We start from the raw sequence: 14377 nt of genomic DNA, 5'->3' as shown, positions 1-14377 counted from the left end.
AAAAGAAAAAGAAAATGTAAATAAATTCAATGCAACTTTTTAAATCAAAATTTAGCACATTTCTAGCTAATTTATAACATCATAGAAAGATATAATATTATCAATGTTCTCAAATACCTCTTTAATTTTTGGATGGTAGTACAGTGGTTTCCACTATTGCATATTATTTGAATGTCAAACACCCTCAAAAGATACTTTTATAATGCCTAATGATGAAAACTATGGCACCATTGACAGGGTACTTTTAAAGCTTCATTTTTTTTTAAAGAATACAAAATAGTAAAACTTAAAAAAAAAAAACAAACATTAGAAGCAATACAAAATTTCATTGAACAAAGTCATAGGAATTCAATAATGGTTGCTGTACTACATGCTGCTATCTTCAAATTAATTGTTTGGATTATCAGATAGAAACCTGAAAAATTGGTTAAAAAGACCAAACAATAAAAGTGTTATAAGAAATTACAAATAAAAAAATAAGAACAAAAAGAAAAAAATATTTTAAGCATTCACTGTTCCTTTCTAAAGACCAGCAGAAATCAACAATGCAATTATGCAAACTTTGCTGTGTTTGCACATAAATATATTATTTTACCTCTTTTCTTTTGTCCTTTTCCTCACCCCAGTCTTTCCTTTCCACTGGGGGAAAAATTCTTTCTCTTTCTTAGTATCTATTGTACTTTTCAGAACCTGAAACCTCATTTTTACAATACTACAAAGAGATTTTTTAAAACATATTAAGTTAAATGGTTAAATTTGATTTTTATGGATGAACAAATAGAAACTTCAACAGAAAACAAAACACTACTTGTGAGTGGGGCTAGCTCCAAAGTGAACGTGAGATTTCCTCATAACTCAGACCTTTGTCAGATTTAAGTTCCCAAACTCCAGCCTAGAGCCTGACTCTAGAGTAAGGTTTAATGACCGTATGCAGAATAAAAAGAAAACTCCCATGTGATAATATACAGCTCTTCCTACGTCCATCACTTACCTGCTTTAGGCAATGTATATTTACAATCTTCCGTTCACATATAGCATTTCCTTCTTGCCTCCCATCGACCATTCATTGGCTAGTAACATGATTTTTTGGTGCTTCACTAGGAAACACCAATACCTCGTGAATCTCAAGCTGTTGGGATCTGCTTCTCGCATGTCCTCTAAAAGCTCATGTACAGATCTTCAGCTGAGGTGGAAACACCAGAATTTGAGACCTAGTTGGAAGACACATGTCACTAGGCACAGGAGGAGTGTGACCTTGAAGATTACACTGTGACATAGACCCCTTCTTTCTTTGCTTGTCAGCTACCATAAGGTAAGTGGCTTTGCTACATCATAGGATGCCTGCCGGGTGTTCTGTCTTGCCACAGACTCAAAAGCAGCACAACCAACTAACCATGGATTGAAATCCCAGAAACTGTGAACCAAAATAAATCTTTCTTCCTTCAAGTTGATTTTCTCGGATATTTTCCCACAGCAACAAAAAGCTGAATAGCATATCAGCTTTCATGTAACTTGAAAGCACGTAGAAAGTATGAGGTAGGAAAAAAAAAAGAAAGACACTGTGGGGAAGAAACAGCTGGAAAAGACCACCAAAGGATGTAAAAAAGCTCTAAAGATTGTGTCTGTTGTGGGTGACTGGCCGAAAGGATACAAGTCTGCTAGTAAAGGTTATTTATAACTATGCAAGATGATAGAAGAGATGGAAGGAAGAAGGAGGAAGCAAAAGTCAAGACAAAGGGAAACAGATCACAGAGAAGTGGAAGAGAGTGCAAGACAGCAGCAGTGAGAGAGATGTTGAGAGGCAAGTTCTAGTGGCAGCAAGGAGCTCCCCTCGGTCACCCCTAAGGCACAGCTGTGCCACAAAGAACAAAGGAACTGAAGGGAAACAGGAGGAATATAGATGGCTTCATGCTCCTCAGTGAAAGTGCCAAGGGGGAAGGAAAGCTAAATTCATTCATTCATTCATTCATTCATTCATTCATTCATTCATTCATTTTTTTCTTTATTTTTTTCTGGACTTTTAGAGACAGGGTCTTGCTATGCTGTTGAGGTTGGCCTTGAGCTCACTTTGTAGCCCAGGCTGGTCTCGACCTTGGTATGATCTGCCTGTCTCAGCCTCCTGAGTGCTGAATTCATTTATTTTGATTGTGTAAGACTACGTCGCTATTCAGGGTAATCAATAGCTGCGTGAGCCTGCTCATTGTGTTCAGAGCGGAGCGCACCTTCAGAGGGCAGAGTGTTGACACTACAGCTGCGGTAAGCTGCAGACACGCTGCACCTAATCCTCTTACCTTAGGATTCGAAACTATCAAACTGCCAGCAAACACCTCTCCTTGTACTCAGGGAAAATTGAAAAAGAAAGGATTTCTTATGGAAATGCTCTTGCCAGAGTTGTGTGAGATACGTTAGAAAGTTAAGCGTAATTGTTTAAAATGGAGAAGAAAAGCAAACAGAAACACTGTGATGTTCCAGAATAATTTAACAACTTTTTCTCTTCTGAAAATAAATTTTAGTCCCTCTTTTTTAATGGTGGTGAAATTGGCCTATTTTGGCAACCCTTGCTAAATTCTACCCTTGCAGAACCCAGTGGACCTAGAGCCCGAGGGAGTGAGAAAAATAAGGAAAGCCTGACTGTTACTATGTGTGCTAATATTTCAGGTTTTAACAACATAAAATTCCTGAGGATGGAGAATTTCCATTGTCTAGTTTTTAATACATTCCCATTTCATTGCTGTTTATGGATGATAAGCTCTTTCATAAAGGGACAGGGAATTTGTTCAATATTCTTCAAAATATTATTGACTTTATTTTTATTTATTTTTTTGATTCCAGATCCCACAAACTGGATCTGATTAATCTGTCTACAAGAGTAAGAGCAAAAGACTCATGCCTAGGAGGGTTTTAGTATTCAAGTCTGGTCTCCTGGGGAGCAGGCACTGTAAGGCTTATTTTAAAGGTTGTTCCCCTGGGTTTCTGGTTCCTAGTTCCCTTTTTCAGGAGCTATTGCTGATGTGAATCAGAGGCCCAAACGGTGAGGAGATGCAGCTGATATTGCATAAGGAGCGTAATCTCCAAAAAGAAGGACTTAGTAGCACTGGGGATGATGTAAGGGAATTTTCAACGTTATGCTCTGTAATTGCTTGGAGAGCTTTGATGTGTGCTGGAGGAACACATACTTAGTGTGCATAGTCTGTGTGTCTCACCATCAAGGTCAAAAGGGGGAAAAGGCAAGCAAAAAGTACTAATACCTGTGTCCCATCACTAAGAGTCTCGATTTAATTGCTCCAAGGCGAGGCCTGGACAAGTTCCCCAAAGACATCTGATGTGTAGCCCAGGTTGAGAACACAGGTACAGAGAGCACTTAAGTTCCCTCTCTCTTTGCTATCTTGCATTTTCAACCTGAATATACTTGAGGTTCATGAAAATGATTCCTATTTAACACCCATTGTTGACAGAATATTTAAATCTCATCTTAATATGAAAGGCCAAATAGGTCAGACTGTGAAAAAGACAGACATGAGCTAGTTTAATAACACTCTTAATTTATTTTCAATAAATGAAAATCTGTGTCTATTTCACTAATCTGATTCATCCCAATTAAATAATTTAAAGTATTAATATTCATGATTAAGTCTTTAAAATATGATTATCTTGTATTTTACATTTAATGGTGATCTTAATCTTTTAATTAATCAATTAATTAGATTTCTCAAAATATAAGTTGAAGTACACAAGGCTAACAATCCTCATGTGGAGTTGGCTCCGGCAGTTGCTGCTTCATCCCCATTCCTGGCCCTGCCTTCCCCCTACCCCATGCTTTGATTCCCTTCTCATTTGAAAATGATCTACCACCCTTCTTCCTAGTATCTATCTTTTATTTCATGCTTAATCTATAATTTGGGTTTCTCGTAGAAGAGAAACCATGTGCTACTTAAGCTCCTGTGTCTGATTTATTTGATTGAACACCATGGCCACAAGCTATCTGAATTTTGTGATGCATCGTTTCTGTTCCAATAGAGTTTAAGTTTTCACTCCAGAATAATTGTCAATCTCTACCTCACCCACTTAGGACTCAGGAGAGTTATTAATGAAGGTAAAATTTAAAATATTTATCTACTAGTAAGATACAGGCAATTGCTGAACCAATTGCTGAAAGCCTGCTTTCCAGCAGGGTCCTGAGAAGACCCTAACTGGGGAGGGCACACTCTCCAGCTGCTTAATCAAAATGTGTCCAGAGGTCCCTGAACCATCCCTGAAAGGGACAGTGGAGGAGCCTGGGGTAATATTACTTATCAACTAGGTCAAAGTATGCATTTAAATATTTCACAATTCATCCTATTTTCCAAATTCATGTCTGCTGAATTCTAGCCCTAATAAAGAGTTCATCAAAAATTTTAATCCAAATTGTCAGGCTGGGGAGATAGCTCAGTGGCTTAAGCACCTGCCTGGCAAGTTCAAGGTCCTGAGTCCAATCCCTGGTACTTCCCCAAAGAATAAAAATAAATAATTAAAAAGTGAAAACAAAAAATGAATTTGTTCACACGAAAAAAATCCTGATAAGAAGCCAAAGTTAAGGGCTATCAAGTCAATGTCTCATTCTTGTGAAACCATTTTATATCTATAATGGTATTTTATGATTTGAAAAATACAGACTTTCAATCTGGACAGATCTTACCATTAACTGCAGTTTCTCCACTTAACTACTGTGTCAGCTTGGCTAAGGTGCCTCTTGGGGCTACAATTTCTACCACTGTGTAAGTTTTAGGAATATTAAATGAAAGCAGGGATCTAGTGTGCTATTAGGTATTTAAGAAATTATTGCTACATTGATTATCAGCTTTTGTGGACATATTTTCATTGCTTCCTACAATGCTTGTTTCTGATTGTCAGAAGGCTACACGTTGGAATAGCATTTTTTGTTCTTGTGCAAAACAGTCATTGTTGTTCCTCGTGAAAGAAGTGCTCATCTCCATCCATGTGGCATCAAGTTTGATTATGTGACTTGATTGGGCCTGCAAAATGTGAATAAAGGTGCAATGTGCCATTCTCATAGAATAACTCAAGTACGGAATTTTGGTTCTGCCTTTTCTCTTTATCATAAGAACATCAAGGGCTTTGAATAACCTGAGTACAGAAGGAGGAAGACGTGGAGCAGGCTCTCTTATGGGTGATCTATATGAGGTCTGAGAAGAGTTGTTTCATTTCTTAAGTCACAGAGATTTGGACTCACTTGTTACTACAATGGCAGCGTCCGTGCTCTCGAATAAAAAAGCTTTTACCCAGAGATAGGGGGTTCCTATATTAAAGACATACGTGTTGTGACTTTGATTATAGGCTCTCACAGTGGGTGCAGGGAAGCCGTGTTTATGGACTGGAATGATATTAACTTAGGTGGGAATGTTTTTGGTAGAACAATTGACATTGAAAGCAGATAATGTACCACAAGAGTCTAGGACAGGGTGTGGGAGAAACAATGTTAGTAATGTACTTCAGGTGTTTGAAAAAGTCTATGAGAAATAGTTGACATCCAAAATAATTTGCCTTGGGGAATAGGGAGGTGAAAGGGAACACGAAGACAGCACAGGTTCTGGACTTTACAGAATGAAAATATTTAAACTTTTCTCATCTCTAGAAGAGATGATAAAATTATAGATGCAGTCATTACGGATTTTGTGAAAATGTGAAATTGATTAGGAAAGAACAAATTAATTCTTTCAGTAAGACTTAATGTCTCAGGGTAAAAAAATATCAGTTCTCCTATGAATTAATGAACTTATGATAAAGTCTAGAGATAGCCATGCCTTACAAAGAGTTGTTGATATGGATATTGAAGCATGAAAGAAAATCAAGTAGATTAAAAGGTTTGCTTTTAGATAGCGGCATTAATTTTCCAAAAGAAGGCCAAAGTGAACAAAAATTCACAGGGACTGTTGGAGACTTAGACTGACCTCGAGCCATCTTCCTTGGGGACAAAGCAGCACAAGAAGTTTACTTGACACTCACAACTGTAGCCTCCTCAGATGCAGCCCAGCAAAGAAAGGAGGGAAACTCTTAACAGTAACAATGGGCTTGGGAGCCATTCTTCTAAACTAAAAGTAGGAACTAATCAAAGGACTTTTTCCACCCTGAGACAATAGAGGATTCTTATACAATGTGGACTGCAAGATTTCAGGATTGCTCTCAGTCAAAGGCTGTGATGCCCTCCCCATGCCATCTCCTCTTTTTGCATAAGGGAGTGTTGACAGCGATGATCCTGTTATCTATTGTGGGTGGCAAAGCAGAAGAGGAGAACAGGGATGATGACTGTTCCTGTTAGATACTAAGTCTTCATCTTCTCTAGCATCATAAGTAAGCTGAGGTATAGCCAGTAAAAAGGAATATTTTACAACAGTGAAAAATAACCACTGCTAAACTCTGTGCCACAGCTGAATCTCATAGTTATGATGGTGCTGTTCCCAACAAAACCCCGAAGAACACGTGGCACCTGATGTACTGACTTGGCAGGTCCAAAACGCAGCCAAAACTAACAAACAGTGATGGAATTCAGTATAGTGGTTTTCTTTGAAGGTTGAAAAGCAGACATGGAAGAGCTACCTGGGTGTTAGAACAGTTTCTTATTTTGATTTGGATGAGAGAAAATTCATGAAGCTGTTCATTTGATGCAGATTATGCATCAAATGACTTTTTCAGTATATATGCATGTATTTGGCCAGGGATTTAGCTCAGTGACACAGCACCTGCCTGGAAAGTGTGAGGGCCTGAGTTCAATTCCCAGTACAATGTATATTATTTTTGTTTCCCTGTCCTATCCCCTATAAGCCTTTAGTCATTTTGAGCTTCAGTTTTCTGAAATTCTTCTTGTAGGATTTCAAAACTTTTCTATTTTACTGTGGCTTTGTCACAACATTTTCTATCTTGTGTTCCTACTTTAATATGACAGTATGTCATTGCTCCTAATGTCTCTGCATATCTGTCTGCTCCATGGCACTGGCACTACTCATTCCTTTCAGAATTTCATTTTAAACATTCTCATCTTCTTGAGTTTAAATTTCCCTCTCTTTGGTCATGATACTACATATATACTTGTTAAATATTTGCTTTGTGAACCCTTTTTTCCCAAAGCTTTTGTTTAAGTGGACTCATACAATATTTTAAATTGATAGCATGTGTTCATTGTGATGTTTCATAGGTTTCCCAAGAGTTCTTTCACTTTGCCATGAGTGATACATTCACTCATATTGTTCTTACTTGTTCATAGCATTGATAAAGAAATTAAAATGTACATGTGGGCTATGAAAGTATAATCTAGAAATTGATTGTATGGGTACACTTAGAGGGTGGCAGGCCCATATCTGGTGAAAGTGCTATGTGGATGATAAATATTCTAAAACCAAACATTCATAAATGAGAGGAAAAGGAGACATAATCAGTGTAATAGGTAGTTAATACACACTGATAAACATGAGTGAATGAGAGACTCCAGAAATATATGGATGTTTGTTAAGCAGGTCAAATTTACAAATAAGAAGCAGAAATCATGCAGTGTACATAAGACAGTTCTAGTGGTTAATATTGATGGTTACAGCTAAGGGCTGGGGATGTAGCCCAGGGCAGAGTGTTGCTTACCACTGTGAGGCTAGGGCTCAAACTTTATCACTGTAAGGAGAAAGAAAAATTAAAGGCTAAGAATTTCAAATGTAGCATGTAACCATTCAAAATTCTCACTAGTTCAATCAAAATGATAGATTCAAGTATCACCTCTAAGAAATTCTAGGTGAATAATACAAAATCAAGTTGGTAATAAATGTTCTAAATTAAGAGGCCATGGCTGTTGATAACAATTTTGTGGTCTGTCTTATTTAACATCTGTGTTTATTGTAGAAGGAATACACAATATATTAATTAAACTTGCAGGTTATTCTAAATTAGGAGATGCTCCCATCTCCACTGAGAATCAAAAATAGTTGTAAAAGTAAAAAAAAAAAAAATTGTGAACAAAAACTGCTATTAAATAAACGGAGAAAAAACTGTCACCAAGAGTGAAGATTTCACTCTACTGTCTTTAGTTCTGGAGTTTCTGGGGCAGAAATCTAAGTATAAATGTTAAAACAGGCATGTGATCATTTTTGAGTTTAATCATTTTTTCCTTAATGAACTGCTAATTATTTTGTCTTTTAGAGTCCTTCCTTGTCAAGTAGATATCTACAAAGCTACTTACAGTAGTGAACTGTACTGTGTTTAATTGACTGGAATACTATTTTCAGTCCTCCTGATCCATATCTTATACCTTGTACATATGGTCTTATTTTATAATTTCAGTAGTTTTCCAAAATCTTTTTTCTTCTTTTGCCTTCATATGCCAACCTCCTTATCTGAACCTTGACCGCTACTCAGTGTCTGACCTTCTTATGCTCCATGTACCTTCTTTCTCTTAGCAGTTGCTGGCTGTTCTTTCTCCTCTGGAGCCTACACCTCTCTCAGCCACCTAGCTGTCTTGCTTCCACTGTTCAAGTAGACTAATGCCTCCTCTAGGGGCTTACGAATGCCACTGGACACATTTGTTTGGAAATTCTATTGTTTCCTCAAGGTAGATACTTCTAAAGAAAACATATTAACTTCTTTCTGTCTCCTAAAATGATTTATTTCCTGACTTTTCTGTCAATGTCAGCTGTGATAGGTTCACCTAAACCTTCAGGAATGGGAGCTAGAGTTTTCCTTAGATTTTTCATATTCATGACCTTGTAAATTCTATTGTTCATTCAGTTTCCTTGATGCTTCTTTTAAAATTCATATCAAAGATCAGCCAGATAGCTCAGTGGACTAAAGCTCCTGCCAAAGCCCAGGGTTTGATCCCTAGATTGCTGTGCAGCCCTGCCCCTGGGGTGCATTGAGATGGCAAATGAAACTGGGTATGGTGGCCTGCACCTGTAATCTCAGCACTTGGGAGGCTGAAAATAGGAAGATCACTACAAGTCCGATCTGTGTAGTGAGACCCTCTAGATCCTGTACTAAATACATTAAAACAATTCATATCAATCTTGCTCTCTGCTTTCATTTTCATTCTTCTCATCCAGGCCATTACAACTTATATGTATGTTAATGTAATAATAGACTCTTGCAAAGTAAAATAAAAATAAAAAGTAGTCTTAATATTACCACAAAAGTAAGCAGAGATAACTAAAACAAGAAAATCAATTTTGACAGTGCCAGTTTTCCAAAAAGGAGCAACTCAAATGTGCAAGGACAGAAACCAAATAAACAAAACGAGGCCAATTAAATTCTTCCTTGATGCTACTTAGTATTCAAAAGTTCTAGATGAAGATGAAGGTCTGATTCTGCCTAGTTTTGATCTTATATTATTATACATTTAGGGGCAGGGGACTAATAACCAGCAACAGGACCAACACCAAGGCAGAACTGGGCTGGTTCTACCCACACAGACACATGACAAGGACATATTAAAATAGATAGAGAGGCACAGGGACTGAGGGTCCCCCAGGGATAGAGTTAGCAATTTGGATAAAGATGACAGTGGAATTAAGAGAAGTGATGTTTAATTTATTTATATTTTTAAGTAGAAGCTGTCATGAAATTGGTATTTTTAATGTGTTCAGCAAGATTTCACACAAATTATACATAAAAATATCATGAAAAATTATGACTGAGTACATTTTCATAGTGAAAGGTCCAGGCTCTTTTGGAGTAGTGTCTTTCTCTGCGCCTCCATGAGAACAGGAAGGGCCCGGTGCTCCATCACCTCTCTAATGTTCTCTTCATGTCTCCCTCCCCCAAGTTTTGACTTTACTGAACTTTATCCCCAAGGAATCCAGAATACTTTTGGAGAATTCTTAGCAGAACATGTTGTTACTCGGCTTTAAATCTCTCAGAAGTTTTCATCTATGTTCTGAATACATAGGACCCTTTAAAATACATCTATTGAAACCTGTCTCTTGACAATGTTAAGAGGTCGGGATGTTTGGAAGTCTTTAGAGCCAAGGGTGTCTCTCTCAGGAGTAGGCTTAGCACTCATTAGAGTCTGGAGGGAGTTTTTGGCCTCTTGCTGAATGTTAGGGTGTAATGCTGTCTAAGAGGACCCAGGCTTCCCTAGAATCATGATCAGCAGACACTTTGATCTTGAACTTCCCAGTCTACAGAAGAGTGAGAAATAAAATACGTGTTATCGATCACCCAGTCCAAGCCATTTTGCTAGAGCATCTTTAATAAACTAAGGCACTTCTTATTGCAGTGGGAATAAATTCTAATGTCCTGCATAAATTGCTTTAAGTTGGTGTGTAGCCCATGTTATCTGAGGTCGTCCTTCTTTTCTCCCATGTCCGGTCCTCCCTATCTATGCCTGCACCAAACTGATTTCAGATACTTTCTCTGTCATCCAAATTCCTCTCTCCTTGGAGTTTTGCTCACACTATGTCCTTAGATTAGTTTTTTTCCCCTTGGCTTAAAAATTTTTATCCTAAAATTTATTTGGCATATTTCCGTTTATACTTGATATTTTCAGAATGCCTTTGTTTTGTTTTTCAATATCATGATATTGGATTTTTAAAGTCTGGGTTAACACGGTATAATTGAAATATGGCAAAATTCTTTTTTTAATGGCAAAATTCTTAATGAAAGTTTGTAAACACTAACAGGAACATAACTACCAAAAATCAGAACACAGAACATTGTAGTTGATTTTGAAATGCCGCTTTGCCCCTCCTTGAAATCCTTTCCTGTTCTGTACACCTTGCCTTTTGCAATTGATTCCTAGCCTTACAAGTATGCCTTTCCAGGATGTCACATAAATGGAACCACACAAAATAAAACCATTTGAGCCTGGCTTCTTTCATTTGATAGAATTATCTCAAGATTCATTCATGTTTCATATGTGCATCATAATCTGTTTATTCATTCATCAGTAAGTGGACATTTGGGTTGTTTCCAGTTATGGACAATTATGAGTAACACTTGTATAAAAATTGGCACAGGATTTTGGATGAACACACATTTCATTTTTCTTGAGTAAACGCCTAGTAGCAAAATTATTTAGTCATATGGTAATAGCATAGTAATCTTTGTAAAAATTGCCAAATTGATTTCTTATTTAGCTGTTACACTTGGCTTTTGCACTATAAATATGAGACATGTAGCATCTGATATTGTCATCTTATTCACTTTATTAATTTTAATAAATATGTAATAAATGTATGATTTTAATATGCACTGATTTCATGACTCATAGTGACACATTTTTATGTGTCTATTTGTAATCTACAATCCTTTTTGGAGTCTTATCTTCAAATATTATACCTACTTTTATGGAAATGTGAAATTTCTTTATGTATTCTAGCACTTTTATATATAAAGTGCCTTATTGGATATACGTTTTGTAAATATTTTCTCTCAGCATGTAACTTTTAAATTGTCTTTTTTTTTTTTGATGGTACTAGGGGTTGAACTCAGGTCCTTGCACTTGCCAGGCAAGCACTTGAGCTATTTCTCCAGCCTCTTAAATTTTTCTTAAAAGTATATTTTTTAATAGCAGAAGTTCTAAATTTTGCTAAGTATAATTTATAAATGTTTTACTTTATAGTTCTTTTAACTTGTGTTTTTGAATTGTTCACCTGAGGTTGTAAAAACTATGTTCCAGTTGAATTTTGTATTTTGTACTATGGGTAGGGATCACTTTTTAAAAACATAAATGTTATTGTTTTGGTTTTCAAAAATTATGTGACATCAAAACTTTCCTGTTTAGGAAACTCTTGAATGACTACAGCCAATATACAGTTTTCTGCAAACCAGAAAAAGAAATCAAACCTGAGCTAAGCTTTTGAAGGAGTCCTTTATGCCAAACCCTATTTAATCTACACAATCTCAGTTTTAATTTCTACATCTCTGCTAAAAATAAGGATGTCCACTCACAATATTGATTTATCAGGTCAGTTTTAAGGTGCATTGTAATCCAGCTCTTTCTACTATAATCAAATGCATTTTATGTTTTCTTTAGCAAAAGTCCGTGGGTTCATTCACTTGGTTTCCTCAATCCTTTCTGACAAGACCAGGCTTCCAAGTAATGCCAGAGCTGAGCTTCTCTGGCCCAGTGGAAAGTCTCCACTCACTTCCAGTAGAAAAAAACAAGTCCACTTCATGCTCTAGTACCAAAATACTTTGAGTTTAACTTCCCAACATTCCAACGTTAGATGGTTTTAAGAAACGTGAAGTTGACATTTCTTCTGAAATCTTGTGACATGTTATTGCCTGTTCTACTCAATTTTGCACTGTATCTTATATTTTCTATATTCTCTCTATATTGCTATGTATTATATTTTCAGAAAACGTCTCCTCCACTTAATTTTTATGATCAATATCACTATTCATTCAGCATGTGAAGAATGCCAGTATCTGATAAATGTTAAGAAATATATACACCGAGATTCAGAGATTAATGACAAATATATAAACTTAACCCTTAATGAGTTCATAGTTTTTCAGAAGAGAGGGATACTAAACAAGAAATCACAAATGTAACAAGAAATTTCAAGGTTGCAGAGGAAGCTTTCAGGGAATTATGAGAATGTGTTATAGAACAGAGAGCCCTTGTCATTGATTCTTTAATTAGTTGTTTTATTTTATCTTATGTTTTTTCCTTTTTATAAACCACTTGAACAATTTTCAGATTTCAATACAAATGTACTTTCTTATGAAGAAATATAAATTAAATCAATTCAAAGAATGGTGTACTAAAAGATACATTAATATATAGATACTTAGTATAGATTATAGAAATATTTTAAATTGCAAACAAAATAACTCATGTGAAGTCTATTGAGTTATTTTCAATAAATCACACTGGAAAAAACTGATACTTCCAGAAATTAGATTATCAAATTCCAAAATTGGATCCCTTGAATTGACAAGAAAATTTATACACACACACACACACACACACACACACACACACACACACATTTAATTATAGATAGAGTAAAAGTTTAAATAAAAGTATACAGGTACTAGAAAATACAGAATATCCTAATATTCTCAAAGTAAAATGTGATAAGCAAAATATAAAACTCAGACTATGAAACAAAACCTATTTGATAACATAATATACAAAGAACTAATCTATACATAGTAAGATTAAAAACTAAGTGAAGAGCCAAATGAATTATCAAGCAAAATATTTGCAATGTGTATTAGGAAAATAGAAGTTGTGTGTTTCAAAATGTAACAGATGAATAGCTGAGAAAAGGCAAACATTTTTGAAGACTACACAAAGAGCATGTACTGTGATTCACAATAAAACTAGTTTCTGATTACAATAAAGATAGATAACAATAATAATCTGAGTTACAAATTAAAACAACTGATAGATTTTAATTATCAAATTAACAAAAAGTATAATGCTTCATAATGTCTCATTTTAGGGAAATGAAACACTACCAAAACGAAAACGTGGTTCACGTTGACATACCATTTCTACAGAACTATCACAAAAGTGCATTGACAACTTTAATTATACTTAGGAATTTTGAAAAGTCAATATGTTTATAGGAATTCTGTATCAAAATAATTGGACAAGTGTGTAATGGTTGAAAAGTATTCATCAAAAGTTAAAAAGTATTCATCAAAATAATTCCAAGGAAGTTTCAATGCATTGATCCAATGAGAAAACTAACAGTTGTTAAAATAGAGTAAGGATGAGGCACAGTAAAAAAAAAAACAAAACAGCAAATATATGCATTTAAAAAATTGTGATACTAAAAGACATAGCCATGTGTTTCCCTCAAATACTTGCATTGCTTCACCTATATTTGTCCCATTGTGCTTGCCGTTTGCTGAGAAGTTCTGGAAGCCCTTTTGTGCTAGTTTAGTGGCATGCTTGTGTCTGAGTAGAGGTCCTGAAATGCTTTGAGATATTTATATTTCACCATCACTCTGCCTCTGCACAAGAGCTGGACACCACACCATGCCAGCTCTGATGAATAAGTTGGAGGAAGTCACACCCTAATGTTTTACTTGACAGAAATCACCGTAATTTGACCTGATCCAGGGCATCAAGACAGCCGTGAAAAAGCACTCGCAATGAGAGGACCTCGAAACTGCTGCAGGAAGTGCCAAAAAATAGTGGACTGAGTGCTCTTAAAGTGATGGGGAACACGCTGAGGGAAGTTAATGGCACTGTATTCCTTAACACTAATTTTAATTTAAACAGTCATCAATGTTTTACCACGTTTCTTGTGTGTATACCTCTATGTGCCTGTATCTTATTGAGCAAAAATTCAGGGTACACTATGGTACCTACAGTATGCCTGAGCCACTTTATATTTGAAATGTACATATTTGAATGTGTGTATGTTTTCACAGTAAAATATAGAAA

This window comes from Octodon degus, unplaced genomic scaffold (assembly GCF_000260255.1).
Source record: "Octodon degus isolate 3935 unplaced genomic scaffold, OctDeg1.0 scaffold00003, whole genome shotgun sequence".
NCBI classification, from domain to species: domain Eukaryota; kingdom Metazoa; phylum Chordata; class Mammalia; order Rodentia; family Octodontidae; genus Octodon; species Octodon degus.
The sequence above is the reverse complement of the archived record's forward strand: the minus strand, read 5'-3'. Positions refer to the sequence as shown.